The following is a 17,521-nucleotide window of genomic DNA, read 5'->3' on the forward strand; positions in this document are numbered from 1 at the left end:
GTAAATTGGCCCAACTATACTTATGAGCGATTTGTGAAGGGTCATCTTATTGTTGATTGGTTATATCTAATGGACATGGAAATATATATGCAGCACAAAGAGTGCAGATGTCGGTCTTTAATGGAATGCTCAGAAGTTAATGGATGGTGGATATCGTGATTAAAGAGTTTAGTCAATTATTCATGTACCGTTGAAGCTTCAAGCTATAGGTCTATAAGGTCCCCTTGGAAGCTCAATGGATTCATGTTGAGAATCAGTTTTTGGGTTAGTTTGAAATGTTCAAATTAACAAGAGGAAATTTGATTATATATGATATCATTAAATTGTATTAATTATAAGAGATATAATTGACTTAATGTATTATATACATTAATTGGAGGAATTATTATTAAATGCTATAACGGAGAAAAAGGATTATGGTTTATATATTGCATGAGATGTGATATTAAAACTATAGGTTATGAATATATTGATTATATTTGTAATTAAACCAATTATAGGATAATCGGTTACGATTTTTTCTCCCATAACCAACTTAGTGGGAAGTTGTGATCAGTTATGGTAAGTGATGGATAAAATGAAAATTGTCTTCATTTTTATGTAATTCGATCATTGTGAATTTGTGAATCGTGTGATTAAAAGATATAGCTATACGATAGCTTGAGAGCATACACGATCGTCCAACGAGCGAGCTATACGATAGTCACTTGTTTTCTAAACGATCGAGTACACTGTCTATATGATAGATTAAAACTATCTCCCACTTACTCAATCATCTACACGAATTGGAAAATTCCTCCTACCCTCTACCAAATCCACAGAGTCCACAACTCCTCGATTCTTATACCGAGAATACCGAGGTAGCCTTCTGGTGGTGTCTACTTTCTGTTCGAGGGACGAGTGGAGATTTATTCTTGTTCGAGGAGATTGTTGTTCGAGTGTAGATTCGTTCGTGTTAGTGAACAATCGTGCAGTGAGTTTGAGGGAACAAGAAGAATAGTTTTTCAAGAGTAAGTTCACTTGAACCTTAGTATTTCCCTTTTGTGGCATGCTGTAATTTAGAGTTTTGCATAACTATTACTGTTTGATTGTAAATGTGTATGTTCTATCACAATAAGATTTGGAACGATCTCGCTTCCACTCACGGGTCTCTTTGTTAAGAGTTCCTTCAAAAAGTGGATCAAATTTTAGTATTAGCCGAGATGGTTTATAGGAATATGGATGAGATTAGATACTTCGTCCTGGTGACACTATTGGATGCAACCACTTTGTATATTGATACAAATGATGTGATCCCAAAACCATTCATGTGGAGACATGCGAGTGGAGGCATTCTATGCAAAAGTTGTTTGCATAAGACCGGACCATAAAATAGTCACTTTTCTTTATAACGACTGTTTACTGTTAAAACTGACTATTTCAAATTCAATGACCTAGGGTAACTTGATCTTAATCCTAAGCTAACTATGAACTCCTGTTTATTTGGGATTATCCTTCGATCTGCATAGGTGAGAGTAGTTCAACGACACTGCTCAATAAGCCTCCCTTTTGAGGATCAGATCGAATAGATAGCTAGGGACATAGTCTTGTAAGATGGAATTCGCTCCTACCCGATTTAGGGTTATCAGATAGGTTGTTTCCTTAAATATTGTTTTCTGGTTTTGAACAATGGGGCCCCACCCTCTTATGGTCAAGAGGGACATGGTTTATTAGTTGGACTATAAACCAATTGTTCAATAGATGATCAGTGGGAGCTTAAGGAGCAAGATGTATTTACAGGGGTAAAACAGTATTTTGACCTAGTTATAAATACGAACGACCTGTGAAGGATCGACTTACTGATTATGGTTAAAGTGGACACAAATATATCTATAATGAGGAGAGTGCAACTATCGAGCTATATTGGTGTGTCTCGATAGTTAACAAATATTGATTAATTTGATCTAAAGAGTTTAGTCAATTAATCTCAAATCGTCAGAGTTCATGATCTGTAGATCCATAAGGTCCCTCTACTAGCTTACAAAATTATATCTTGGAAGTGAATTGAGCGGTTTTGAAACGTTCAAAATCGAAATAAGGGTTTTGAATTTAAAGTGTTCAAATTCAATTTAGGGTTTGATTAATTGTATTTGATACAATTAAAACGTTTAATTTTGTTGAAATTGAAAGGAATCGGAGAGATTAGAATATTTAAATATTGATTTAAATATTGAATTAACATGAAAAGGATTCATGTTTAAATTAGGTGTTTAATTAATTAATTAAATTTTTTTAATTAATTATTTAAATAAAACATTTTTCATTTTTTTGAAATTCAAAATTCAGTTTTAAATTTAATTTTGTGAAAACTAAATTTAATTTTAAAAAATGAATTTAGAAAAAGAAAAAAAAAAGAAGTTAGTGGACTAATTAACACCTAGCCCACTATAATCAACTCCTCGAGGTGTCAATGAGCTGAGGATTGGAGTGCCTGCATGCTGATTCTTCATAAATATGTTGAATTTAGCATCGAAAGGGGGATGCTTGGTGAATTTTTAAAATTTTGTTGCTTCTCTCCAAACCCTCATCTTTCCCTACCAAATTGATATCAATTCAATGTTTCCACCACACATTCCAAGTTGTAGAATAGTAGAGAAGATCCTTTTGGTGGTCTACTATGCATTTGGAGGCCAATTTCATGGAGAAGTGCTAGAATTGCTCTGATCAACAAAGGTATTGTTCATCTTGAAACCTTCTTTTCTGAAAATAGTTTCCATACATGATTTTAAACTCAAATTAAATGTAATTAGAGCTTTTATTGATTCTGATTTCTTCCGCTGCATATATGTTTATTCCATCATAGTACTTGTAAAGCTATAGAAGGGTGAGAGTGGGAACACAAAATGGTTATTATAGAAAAAGTTAACAACAAAAAGGTTCTCCCATCTTAGTCCCTTATAAAATAGTATAGATTCAGATATACTATTTTTTAATAAATTTAAATATATTAAAAAGATGAGCTTACATTACAAAATTTCTTATTAGGGCCCATGATTTTTTTTTTTTTTTTCAATATGGGATCCTAAACTAAATTTAACTAAACATCACAATAAATTACACAAAATAATATTATTCTGATCTAAAAATACATAGATAAAAGCATGGCCAACCAAAGATAATTTTCCCCATTGACAACCATATTCTAAATGGTAAGAATTGATAAGAGAGGGAGAAATAAAAATCAAAATACAAAAAACCTTTAATAAATTTTTTTTTTTCTTTCTTTCTTTCTGGTCGAAGAGAGGATTTATTCGACCAATGAAATTCATTAATCCTTCAAAGTAATTTCTTGTTTGTCTTCCCATTTGTTTAATCTCTTCATTGCTTCTTCAACCTGCAATTTTCCATGCAAAACATTTGTTATTGTTCCCCTTTTTCTTCTTAAGCCCTACTAAGATGATATTCATAGGGTTTCTTTTTTCTCTTTATTTATTTTATTTTATTTTTGAAAAGTTCACAGCACATTATTATTTAATTTATATGGGGTTTTCTTAAATTTTTAAAAATTTATTTTTCTTTTTTGAAAAAAGAAAAATACTTACCTCTTTGTTCCAATCTGTTCGGACTGTGACCCATATCAAAATGATTGTCTGCATGCATGTTCCACCAATCATTCCCAGCCAGATACCCTGTTCATAAATTAATTACACAATTCTAAGTTGTCATTTAAATTTACAAAATAAATATTAAATTCTACCAGTCATTCTTCAATTGTAATTAGCAAGTTAATACGTCCTTTTTCTTTTTAATTTGGATGAAACTAATGGTAGAGTCATGAGAATTTGTATTTGAAATGAATAAATATATCTTAGCGATTATTTATAGAGATATGTAGAAGGTTGGACCGTTGAATCTATTAATCAAGTTATTTATCATAAATAATGTAATATGACTTGGAATTAAATCATTTTAAAATAATTTTGAAAAATTATGAGTTGAGTATACCTTAGCGCCGAGTTTGAAATAAAACCCAAGGAGAGCACCTAAGGGAACTCCGACGACATAATAGCAACCAATATTTACATAGGCGACGAAAGCTTGCCAACCACAACCGACCGCAACGCCTTCGGAAATAAAAATGAGAGATAAATTATATATTTTGTTTTAATTTATAAATTGAATGGGGCTAGATGTGTAAAATGAAAGTACCAGATAAGACTGGTTGGATTCCGTTGAGAAGAAGAGTGAGAGCGAGAAGTGGGCAAAGATCGGAGACAGCAGCAGCCACAACAGGACCTTCTGTAAAGGCGTAGCTGATGACATCGCGAAGTACGAGTACAATTATAGCACAAAATACAGAGATGATGAATGCAATGACGGTCACCACCACCACCGAAAAAGCTGCTGATTTTGGATGCCTACTTCCAAGTTCATTGCTCACTCTCACACTACAATACACAAACAAAATGCCCAAGCAATTTTAATATATATATATAATTTTACATCTTTTTTTAAGAAGGAATAATAATTTTACAAACACCCCTTGAATTGAGAATGATTGAATAAGAACAGAAGAAATAAACATAAATAAATATTTTGCAAACGAATTACAATACTTAAATATATTCTTCTAATACGAGAAAAAAAAAAAAGCAAAGTAATTATTTTAAAAAGTAAAATATTTTTAAATATAGAAAAATATTATTGTCTCATGTCCATTAATGATAGATCGCAATAGATATATATATCACTGAGCGATAAACTACAATACACTTCTATCACTTAATGATAAAAATCTATTATAATCTATTGTGGTCAATATTTTCTTTTATTTAAAAATAATCGAAAAAGTAAGTAACTTTTTTTTTAATTATTTCCAAATATATCAGGAATGTAAGTTACTGATTACTATCCATCTCTATCAATCATGCCATTGTTAAATTAAAAAAAAAAAAAGAAAATGTTCTTTTTACCAAAAAGTAAAAGAAAAGTTACCTTGCGGCAGCATTGAAGCCAACCGAAATCATGAAAACCCATCCAGATATAGTTGTGCTACAAAACCACAACATAATTAAATTAAATTAAAATTATTATCACATACTACTTTTAAAAAAACAATAAATAAATAAATAGATGCGTCTTACGTCAATTCACTTTTTTAAGTACATAGAATTTATTAATATTTTACAAAAATATATTTTTTTGACAAGTCAAACTATTTTAGGTATACTAATTTTTCCTGAAAGTATGACATAATTTGATTTTATTTTATTTTTACAATATATAAGATGGAAAATTATAACATAGGGAGCAGTAGTTTTCACCCTGCCTACCATTCAGTCCCATCTCTAACCACTATCTTTAATGACTTCACCATAAAATTATTTATAACTAAAACTCCATTTTTCTAAATAGGTGATAAGATCAAATCCCTTTTTCATGTTTGAGTCGAAGGTATCCACTTCTAAATAATTTACTACCAAATATTAAATTTTCAAAATTTAAGGAAACAGCCAATTCAAAAACAAAACAGACAAAATAATGAGAATCATAGAGCAATTCAAATTGTACTTCTCCCCCCGATTGAGGAAAGTTAGTGAAAGACCATTCAACAATTACATAATACCATCCAATCTAGGATGGGCCCTTCTCCTCCAAACTTTATAAAACATCTTCTTCATTCATTTGTTTGTTTTTAGTCGGTCATTGTTCCCATTAATAAATTACAAACTCATATTACATTTTTTCCATACGTGTTTCATGATTATTTTCACTTTTTAATTTGGCTAAAAATTTGACTTTGCTTGAAAAATACGAAATCCATGGTAAGAAATTGAAAATATACTTAATGTTCAAAAATAAAAAAAGATTTAAATGTAAGATTTCATTCGGTAACCACCTCATTTTTAAAAATTAAATCTATAAATATTACTTAGTGTTTTTTAAAACAACTCTAAATATACATATAATTTTTTCTTTAAAATTGTCTAAGAATATAAATCTTTATATAAGAAATATAAAATTACGAGAAAACAAGTGAAATTTCAAACACTTAATAATCACCGAATGGAATTATTTTGAAAATAATAATTATTATTTTAATGGAGTTCTTTACCAATTAATGCATTCTCTGGTTTTCGGAATTATAAAAAACATTATTAAAATTGTAAAGTGATTTGGAACATGGAGAAAGAAAATTGGTTTTTGAAAAGTGGTTTCAGTTTCTTTTGCGTAGCCGCTGCGCTTCTTTCACGCGTTCCACGATTTTGTGTACCCCGTAAAGCACTATTCACTCCATTCCAGTTGTTTTTTTCTTTTCTTATTTCAAGTAAATAACAACATTTCAAATACTTACCATGTGTCATATTTTAATATTATAAACTATACTTTACTATCATAATTTAATGGACATTTAATATGTATGATAACCTCGACGTTAAAAATTTCATCTCTCTAACCCCACCTCACAACTGTCCAAAAAATCCGACTTAAAATCATTATTTTATTACTCAATTTTTTTAACGAAAATTAGCTTGCATGCATATGCTTCTGGTCAAAATTAAATAACAGCATTTAATGTCATTTTTATACATATATGGTTCTAATTTAAATATAGTATATTTGTTGAAAATATTATCCCAATGGTTTGAATTTTTTATTGTATAGAATAACAGAAAATCAAACACTGTTGTCTATCAAGTTGGTTTAATTTAGTCTCCTGTTCTCGATAATTCTTTAATTTGGTCAACATCGTTTATTTATTTTCTCTTTAAATAATCAAAATATATATCAGAATTCTTTTTATAAACTTTTAAATAAGGGTGGTCAAATCCAGTTTTATTTTTCTTTATTTTTTCAAACCCAAAAGACCAAAACCTATTACGTAATAGGTATGATTTTTATTCGTTTAAAATATCATTTTGTTTATTGTATCTTCAATTGTCCAAATTTAATTCATCTACCCTGAATAAATCTTCAATTTAGTCAATAATATTGGTTTATTTTTTATTTTCTTAAAAAAAACTAGTATGTATAAACATTTTCTAAACAACTTTTTTTAAAAATGTATTCGGTATCTTTTCTTGCATAAATATATATTTAAATGAAAAAGATTTGAAATTTAGGGAAAGAAAACAATCAATCATATGAGATTAGATTAGAATGAACTACAACAAAAAGTACAAGACCAAAATCGTATTTAATTTATTTAAATAATAGTTTAATTCTTATATTTGAATTTAGTATCATCCAATTTTAATTTATGTATTTTAAATAAATCTTAAATTTAATCTCCATTGATGTAATAAAATATAATATGAGAATATATTTTCAAGATTTATATTAAAAATAGTAATAAATAATAAATAATTTTTCTAAAAGAATAACCAACTAAATTTAATATATATGAAAAGTTCATAAACTAAATCTATAAAACCAACATTAAATGAAAAATACTTAAATGGATGGCAGTAAATATCTGTATATCCTACTAAATTGTTAAATTATAATTTTTTTTTTTTTTTTTTGAAATATTTAAATTATTGCTTGATGTGAGTTGGAGGATGATGCATAAAAAATTAAAGATGGTTGCGATTGAGATTGATTGAGAAGAAGATAATAGAAAAACAGGTGAAAGAGAGTAAAAGAGTTACCAGATAGAAAGGGAGTCGAGAGCAAGCTCAGGATTCTCGAGCAATCCAGCAAGCAAAACGAGAATCTGAAAAATACCATGTCTCTAACACAGCATCACCGCCGACGCCACCGACAACTTGAAGAATCCCGGCAACCCTGTAAACGCCTTCGCACTGAAACCTCTCCATGTTTCTTTACACTTATCACTTTTAACGATATACACAAATTGCCCCACCACTATTATCCACCATGACAAGCTCAATACCAACGACACTCCCAACAGCCCCAACCCCATTTTGTAGGCCGCCACCCAACTCAGCACCACATGACCACCAGCGTCCCCGCCGATATGTAAGCACTCGGAAATACTATGCTCTGTGCCTGAAGAAACTTCTGTATTGGGAAGTTTATTGCGTACGCGAAGATTTGAGGAATCAATCCAAACACGAATACTTCCGCTGCCGATGCAATTTCCTTCGATTCTCCCAAAAATATCAAGATGGGTTTGCAGAATATATAAACAATTGTTAAAACAAACCCCGTTAGAGTCAATAATATGGATGATCTCTGTAAATAAACTCCAAGCATATCGTATTTCTCTGCACCGTATGCCTGCCCGCATAGAGTTTCCACCGCACTTCCCATCCCCAACTGTTGGATTAAACAAAAATTAAAGACGAGATTCGAGAGAGGAATTATGAATTAAAACAAAAACAGAGAAAAAAAAAAGAGTTGGTCTGTTTAAATATATGATATACCATGAGACCGTAGGCGAAGATTTGAATGCCATTGTTGCCGAGAGAGGAAGCGGCGAGTTCGAGGTTGCCGAGGTGGCCGGAGACGATTTGGGTGGACATGGACATGAGGTAATTAATCATGTAAACGAAAACCGCCGGAGCTGCTAAGTAGAACATGAGTTTCATTTCGATCCAAGTAGCTTGAGTGTAACGCTGGAGAAGAGGAAGGTGAGTATCGGATAATATGGATTCCAGTTCGCCGTTAGAATCATGCTTGTTTGACAACAACGGCGATTCGTCTGTCGGCTGTAGCAACGGCTGGAGAACATCTTCAGGAGAATTAGATCCCATTTTCAGAAGCTCTCTGTTTTTCCTTCTCTGTTCTGAAGGTCGAAGAAGTACTTGCAGCGGCAGGGGCCGCCTCTCTCTCTCTCTTCTTCTCTCTCTTCTTCTCTCCTGCGTTCTGAATGGTTATTAATAGAAATGGTTAACCAAGCCTACTTAAACCTGACCATTGTGTGCGTGTCTATAATTATTAAATTGTTTTCATTCAATTTTCTTCTTTCTTTTATTTTAATATTCCAAAACTTTAAAATACCGTTTTGAAAAAGTATCATTGAGTTGTATCGTCTTAAGTTTCACACTTGGTTCACGTTTACCTTATCAAAAAGGTAATAAATCAACGATAATGTAAAATTGAGTCTTATTTGATTGTTTTTACGTGTGTTCATTGAGTCCTATTTGATTGCTTTTACGTGTATTCGGCATCTATTCTGATACATGATTTATCTTCGCTCATTCTCTACTTCTAAATTTATAATAAAAAAGAGCAGAGCATACTCAATCCAATTACGTTTGAAAATTACATCGTATCATTGTCATTATCATTACGGTTATCATTACAATTACTGTTATTGTTAATGTTTCAGATGAAACGTTATGACTTTTGACACCTTTATTGTTACTTTTACTGTTTGATCCTCAAAGGTATCAGTAATGGAACTAGTAACAATAAATGTGAAAACTTCATTATTTTAAGTAAACATAATCAAAAGTAATTCAATTACCATTGCACCAATTTTCATTATAGTTTGATAAACATGGCCTTAGTATATCAATCTACACCCTATACTATAGTTCATTTGTATAAATCCCATGTGAAACTTATAATTATTTCAATTGGTCAATTAGTCTGAGTTTCCTTTGAGAATTACTATTGCATTAATTCTAAATCTAATCGTCCATTTTATAAAACCAACATTTAAACGAGTCTACACATTTTTAAGAATCAATGCATGGATAATTTTCAAATGTATTTATGATTGGCCTGTGAAAGTTTTCGAGTTTCGTTGATTCAAGTTACAAGTTTTACACTATATTGGTTTGACAAAATATAGAGGATGGTATAAATTAATACACTTACGAAGATTCGGGATTTTAATTATACAATTATTAGTTTGTAGTTTTAATTAATACAAACCTCAAAGTTTGAAGGTACAAAATGATATTTTCCCAATATTTTTATTCTTTGTACTTCAAGTTTCATTTTATTTTATTTTCTCTCAATTTTATAGTTATTTAATTTACGGTAAAAAAGTTGACCATGTTTTAAGGTCATAACCTTCATAAAAAAAAAAAAGGAAAAAAAAAAGACATTCGATATATTTTTTTTCGGTTAGTTGTTTGATTTTTTTTAAAATTTAGTCTCTGTTAGTTCCTTCCTAATAAATTTTGAAAATATCTTTATTTTATGAAAATTATTATTATTATTTAACTAATTTCGAGAAAAAAATAATTATGAATGATTAAATTAAAGATTTATTAAGAGTGACTAAAAGTAATGGATAATTGAAAGTGTGATGACTAACATAATAGAGGTGACAAGAGAAATAACAAATTTTAAAGTTTCATTTGGAATAATGGTAAAGAGGTTTCAAAATTTTTAAAAAAAATAGCAAAAAAAATTTATATAATAAAAAATACTAATCAGTAAATGACAAAACTACCTTAAAAAAACAAAATTAAGTACAAACGAGATTGCAAATATACACTACTTCAAAAATAACTCGAATACTACGAATATACTTTACCTAAACATTTTAGAATTACCATGAATACACAGTATCTAATAATTCCGTAAGCAAAATTTAAAGTTTAATTCCCATTTTATATGTTTCTTTTTAAGTACAACAAGCCATTTTTATGTGTTTCATAGCATCGAAAATGTGAAAAGAAAAAAAAAAGATATCAAATTAATTTGGTAATAATATGTATAAAAAAATTAAAAAATATATATTTAGATACAATTGAATTCATAACAAAGGTTTAAATAATTCGAAAGTTAGTTAGATAAAATCAAAATTGATAGTAAAAAACAAACTCAAATATAAATTGGAGAGAAAAATCATGAAGTTTTTTTTTATTGTAATTACTTTGATAAATAGTTAAATAAAATATAGTTTGATAATAAAATATAAATTTAAATATAATTTGGGGAAAAAAATCAATAAGGGAGCTTTTTTATTTATCATTACACTATATTCATAATTACATTTTCATTTAAATTTCAACAATTATACTGTATTTATAACTTTATCTACCACACAACCTAAAAAATAAGCTTAACTCGTTGTAGAAGCATAGCAAAAACAGCAAGATTGCAAGAGCGAGTACTTATTTGTTTGTCAAAAAGATAAATTAATGGTATAATAATATAATAAGATGATAATGAATAAAAGGTGATAAAAAAAATGATAAAATTTAAATGAAATATAAGTTTGTTATATGACAATATGAATAAAATATTAAGTAAAATCCTAATTGGGAAAAAAAATTAATCTGAATTTAAAATAATAAAAAAATAAACAAAATAATGTAAAATCTAAAGATATATTATAAATTAAAATCAAAATTAGAGATTGATTAATTTTGAATATTTTTCAAAATGTGGTTAAATCAAATCAAAACATATATAAAACCGCCAATTCAAATTTTAAAATGAGAGAAAAATCTGACACATTTATCTCTGGAATCTATTAGGTTGAAGTCTCATAACTGACGGTTCCATTTACACTGTATTTCTATTGAGAATTGATACGCAGTCTCGTAACAGACAATTTCATTTACATTATATTTCTATTGAGAGTTTATACACGATATAACGATTATACGATACTTGAAAAACTATATGGGAATTAAAAAATATATATGTCATGTGCACGACACACTTTCACTACAAAATTTATTATTTTCATTTTTTGACAAAAATCAAAAGGTACCTTGATTTTGCTATTTCCTCCAACTTCTTTAAACAATATAGACTCCAAAGTGCATATATTAAAATGATATGTTAACCTAGTTAAAAGAAATGTTTTTTTTTTTGTTAAATTATAAATTTAGTCATACACTTCGATTTTCTTTTCTAATAAGTCTATAAATTTAAAAAATATCTAATAAATCATTAATATTTTATTTTACGTCTAATAGATTCTTGAATTTAGTCCACATTTATATTTGACCTTTTATAAAAAGTAACAAATATATGAAAACATAAGTTATAAGTTCATGTATTTGATTATACATCCAGCTTTAATTTATTGTACCCATTTTAAAATTGTTGAATAAATCAATGATATATTATTATATATAAAATTAAAAGTTCATAGAATTATCAAATTCAAAATCGAAACTTATTAAAAAAAACTTTTTAAATTTTGTAAATTACTATATATATAGAAAATTAAAAGTTTAGGCACTAGTTTGGCCCAAATTTGAAAGTGACTTTTTTATTTTTTTATTTTTAATTTTATATATACTTTTTTTCCATCTTAGTGAATGAGTTCAAAATGGAGTTGTCTATCATTATTATTTTCTATTTTCTACTTTGTCGATCTTTCGACGAGCTACTGGTAAATGAGTTGTCTTTTCATTCAATTTTCTTTTGTCTTTTTTTTTTTTTTTTTTTTTTTTTTTTTTTTTTTTTTTTCATTTTTTAATGATTGATATTTAAAACAAATAAAATCTTTTTCTCCATTACTGAGAAAAAAACAGTGGTGATATTAATTTCAAAAAGTTAATAAGACGTCAAGAAGCTATTAGGATTAAAACTTCTGCATTTTTTATTAAATTAAAATGGAATAAAAAAATGGATGAGTAAAAGCTCCCTTCAAATGAAAAAACAAGTTATCAAATTTAGTAGTGCGACAATAATTGACCATTTTAATAAAATAATTTACAAAACCCAACAATAGTAAAAAGATGGGGAAAATACTTTTCTGTCCCTAAATTTTTAGTGACCATTATAATATAATAATTTAAAAACTTTTAGTTTTTAAGGGGACGTTTGGGGATTATTATTTCTATATTTAGGATATCAAATATAATTGGAAATCATACTTTTTGATATCTAAATTTTCACTCTAATTTCCATGAGGTCACTAGATTTTAAAATATTACACATTTAGTTATTAAGTCTTTGAATTTTATTTTAATTTAGTGTTTAAATTTCAAAATGTTACAATTTTATCTTTGAGATTTAAATTTTGTTTCAAATTGGTCCATGAATTTTAAGATTTTACATTTTTAATCTCAAATTTTCATCAAATACTCATTTTCAATCATTGATAGCAAATCTATAAATTAATTAAAAATAATTATGAAGTGAAATTTTAAATTTACTTTTAAAAGTGATAAATATAGTGAAACAAATTAATCATAATGATTTAAGTTTATTAACGTAAATTAACTCTAAAGACGGAAAGTAAATATTTAGTGAAAAATAAAGGTTAAAAATGTAAATCTTGAAATATTTGGATCAAATTGAAGCAAAACTCAAATGTCAAGAGAAAAAATATAGCATTTTGAAACCTATGATCTAAATGTCAAATGAAAACTAGACTCAAAATCTAGGAACAAAAAAGATACCTTTTCCAACATAATAATATCGTGTACAACTATTTATAACCTGTAATTAAGTATAGTAAAGAAATACTATTTCGACATCCTTTATGCTACAATCCTTACCAGTTCGCTCATTCTCTCTTTTGTTATTTGCTACAATATTCATTATTTCCTACACAAAAAAAAAAAAAGAATTATAAACATAAAACTATTAAAGTCAAACTAAAATAGCATGCACCCCAAACACTAATTATTATAATCCACCGATTATTATAACCTCTTAAGTATAATAACCAACTCAGCTCTCAAATGTCCCCTAGATTTTAACTAAATAGTTGTTGATTAAATAAGTTTCACTATCTTTTTGCAATATTAAAATTTATTTTAGAATCTCACTTCATATTCATTTTAAATTAATAAATAGACATTAGAATTAAAAATTGAAACAAATATTTAGTTAAAATTTGAAGTTAAAAATGTAAATTTTGAAACCCAATAAAAAATCAAATTGAAATCATTCTCAAATCTGAGTGGTAAAGATAATAACATTTTAAGATTTATAAACTAAATTGAAATCAAATTCAAAATGTATTACACTAAGTGCAACATTATACAATTTAGAGACATTAAAACAAAACTCGGAATCTAAAAATAAAAGAAAAATTGAAAAAAAAAAAACCAACATGTTAGAAATCCATCTGAAACAACTTGATAAAAATCAACAGAATAAACATCTAATTGTTAGTAAGTTCATTTTTTTTTTTTTTTCTTGGCAGCCTAGGTCTGGCTAGGTCTGTGGAAAAAACCAAAAAAGATGTCTTACAAATCATCCTAACTTTACAATAAATTAAGAAAATAATAAATTTAGTAATGAATTAAACTCAAAATTAATTAGATTAATTATGATAATATGTAGGATGAAAATCAAAGCTTGTACTATGAATACATAAAAGGAAATCTTCTTCTTAATTAAGTTTGCTTCTCTCATTTTCTAAGCTAATATTACAAAGTGCGTGCAAAAAAAAGAAATTAACAAGATGTCATGAAATTATTAGTGATTTAAAACCTATCATTTTTCTCATAATTAATTTGATAGAGACAAAAATGTTACTAATGAAAGCTTCCCTCCAAACAAAATAGTTTATTAAATATAATAGATTAAGGATCCGTTTGATTCAAAGTTTTATAGATATATGAAAATAAGATGTCCGAAAATAAAAAATTACTATATTTGGTTATATATGAGAATGAGAATAAGATGTCTGAAAATATGTTATATTTTATGCAATTACAAAGTATAAAATTAATCATAATTAATTTTAATAGTTAATTTTTGTTTATTAAAGTAAATTATTAAATTAATCTTAAGCCATTAAAATTTAATTAAATTTAGTCACTCACCCTCCAGTTTAATATATTTATTATCAATTAATTTTTTTTTATATTGCATATTCACATTATCAATTTTTATTAAAAATATTGACAATTAATTTAAAGAAGTTGATATAAACTAATTGATTTTAAATCATCAAAAAATATTTTAAATTTTAAAAAGCAGCTATAATTATAAATTAAAACTAGAAATACAAGTGTATTAGATTGTTTAAATGAAAAATCAACTTAATTTATTATTAGTTAATTAATTCAATTATTTTAAAGACTAATTAATAATTCTAATAGATAATTTATGATGTCAATATATATTACCAATAAAAAGATATTTAAGAAAATATAATTATAGTTATTCATATTTTTTTTTAAAAAAAATTATGATTTTTGTACTAATTCATAATAAAGAATAAATTATTATATTAGTATTATTATTGACAAAATTAGTTATAATATCAGTTATAAATTTAACTTAAACATATCTATAAAAACTAAATAAATTAAACAATATCAAGAAAGAAGTAAAACAAATAAAATGAAAAAGATAAAAAGTAAGAAAAAGAGAAAAAAAATATTAGAAATTGAGAAAATCCACCTATTTGGATCGTTATGAAAAATCTCTACGGATTAGAATATAAAATGCCTTCGAATAAGATATTTCCATTCTTGAGACTGAAAATGTATAAGAAACATGATAATAAAATACTATTTTCTATTCCCACTCGTATTCCTATAAACCAAATCAGCATGAAGAGACTAAGTTACTAGCCTACAACAATAATTAACGTAATTGTTTATAAAAGCTAACAGTGGTCCAAAAAAAGAATATCATAATCCAATATGACAAAAATCTATAGAATAATATGTATACACATATATGTCGTCAGTTACCCTTTTTTTTAAAAAAAAACAGAATATGCGGCCAGTCTCTTTGTTCTTATGCGAAAATGAATTGTCATATAGGCGCAGCCATCTGTCTTATTTATTAAAAAAAAAGCGACCATTAGACTGAAATAGAAATCTGTAGATATTAATGATAGATGTCTATCACAATTTATTACTAATAGACAATAACATTTTATTATATTTAAAAATATTTTCAGTAGTTTTACCATTTAAAACAATTACATAAAAATAATTGTTTTAGATAAAAGAAAAATCCTTGCTAGAGATGAAATGTATAAAAAAGATATCTTTTTTCCAACCCATTATCTTGAAGTGTAATTATGGTATTAAATTTTTATAAACATATTGATATTTCTATAAGTTTGACATTAATATTAAAAGTGAATTGACAATTCCATTAAATTTTAGAAAATCTAAGAAACATAATAAAATAAATAAAATATCATTAATATAAATATTAGATAAGCAATAACCATGTTAATTTGTTTAGAAATCCTAAAATGCTTCTTTACTAATTTAAATATATTTTTTGAATTTACTGATTTTATAATTTTTTTTTAAAAAATCATAAATATCAATATTTTATTGATATTTTCATCAACAGTTCTGTAAAACTATAATATCGAAATGGACATTTTAATTCAATTTTTCTAAGTCATAGATTCACATAATTGTCTCATAGAAATATGATGAAATTTACTACTTATTCACATAATTTTATGTTGACTTTGATTTAACATTGGAAGGACACATGCTGCTGCCGACCTACCATAAGACATCAAACTCATCAGCAACTGAATTTTTTAAAAGTGAACACATCCATTAGAGTATCTCTTTGATTATTGATCTGCATATAAAAATATGGGTTGTATGACAATTTTTTCCCTTAATTTATCATATAAAAAGACAAAAGCTTATTGTATAAAAAAATTTGAGAAATAGCATTTCGCAAAGGCAAGTGAGATTTTGGTAAAATCAAAATTAAAAATATAAATCTTGAAATTTAGAGACCATATTGAAACAAAATATAAAATTCAAGAGTAGAATTATCACATTTTAAAACTTCATGACTTAATTGAAATCATCCTCAAAATTTAAAGATTAAATGTATAACGTATTTAAATTTAAATCTAATGATTAGATGGAAATTAGACCCAGAATATGAGATTTAGCTCTTAATCATTTAGAAGTTTGTCCCGATCTTCCAATGACAAAATTAATAGCTATTATTGAAGATTTAAAAATTACAAGAGAGTTGGGATTTTACAAAATTAATTATGGAATCAAATGGCCTAGAGGCTATTAGTTTGATTATTTATAGATCAAAGTCCCAAAGTGAAGTTCAATGTTTGATTTAAGAAATTTCATATTTGGCTAAGAATTTTAATGTAATTTCTCTTCTACATGTAAACAAAATCTTGAATCTAGTTGCTCATGAAATTGTTAAGATAGTTAGGTGCTATAGAATTTATGGCATTTGGTGTAACAATTTTCCCAATTGGGTTTTATCCCTCCACCACAAGAATTTTGGCCTTTAATGTCGGTTGAAAAAAGTGAAATCGGATGTATAATGTCAGTTTTATTTTATTTTTTTTAAAAACGGATCTTTAATGTCGGTTTTAAACCGATATTGTAGGGGTACCTTTAATGTCGATTTTAAACCGACATTAAAGACCCGCTTAATTTTTCCCTCTTCACTTTCCCCCTATTTTCTATTTTCCCCCCATTTTTTTTTTTCATTTTTCCCTTTTCACTCTCCCCCTATTTTCTTTTTCCTCTCATTCTCACACTTCCCTCTTCAGACATTTTCTTTCTCACTTCTCTCTTCCAAACCTTTGCCACTAGGTTGCGTAACCCGCGCCGCCGTGCAACCCGTGTAGGTCTGTCGTGGTGTAGATCTAGCTTCTGTGCAGGTCTGTTCGTTGTGCAACCCGCGCCGCCGCACCCAGTCGCCTGGATCTGAAGTTGCCCGGACCCGT

At 27.3% G+C, this 17,521-nt stretch overlaps 1 pseudogene; it reads right to left on the reverse strand.

Annotated features, from left to right (window-relative positions):
* Nucleotides 1–3,067: 3,067 nt before the first annotated feature.
* On the reverse strand, nt 3,068–8,833 carry LOC120078159 (annotated as a pseudogene).
* Between the last annotated feature and the right edge of the window lie 8,688 nt (nt 8,834–17,521).

The sequence above is a fragment of the Benincasa hispida genome, chromosome 5 (genome assembly GCF_009727055.1).
Source record: "Benincasa hispida cultivar B227 chromosome 5, ASM972705v1, whole genome shotgun sequence".
Lineage (NCBI taxonomy): Eukaryota > Viridiplantae > Streptophyta > Magnoliopsida > Cucurbitales > Cucurbitaceae > Benincasa > Benincasa hispida.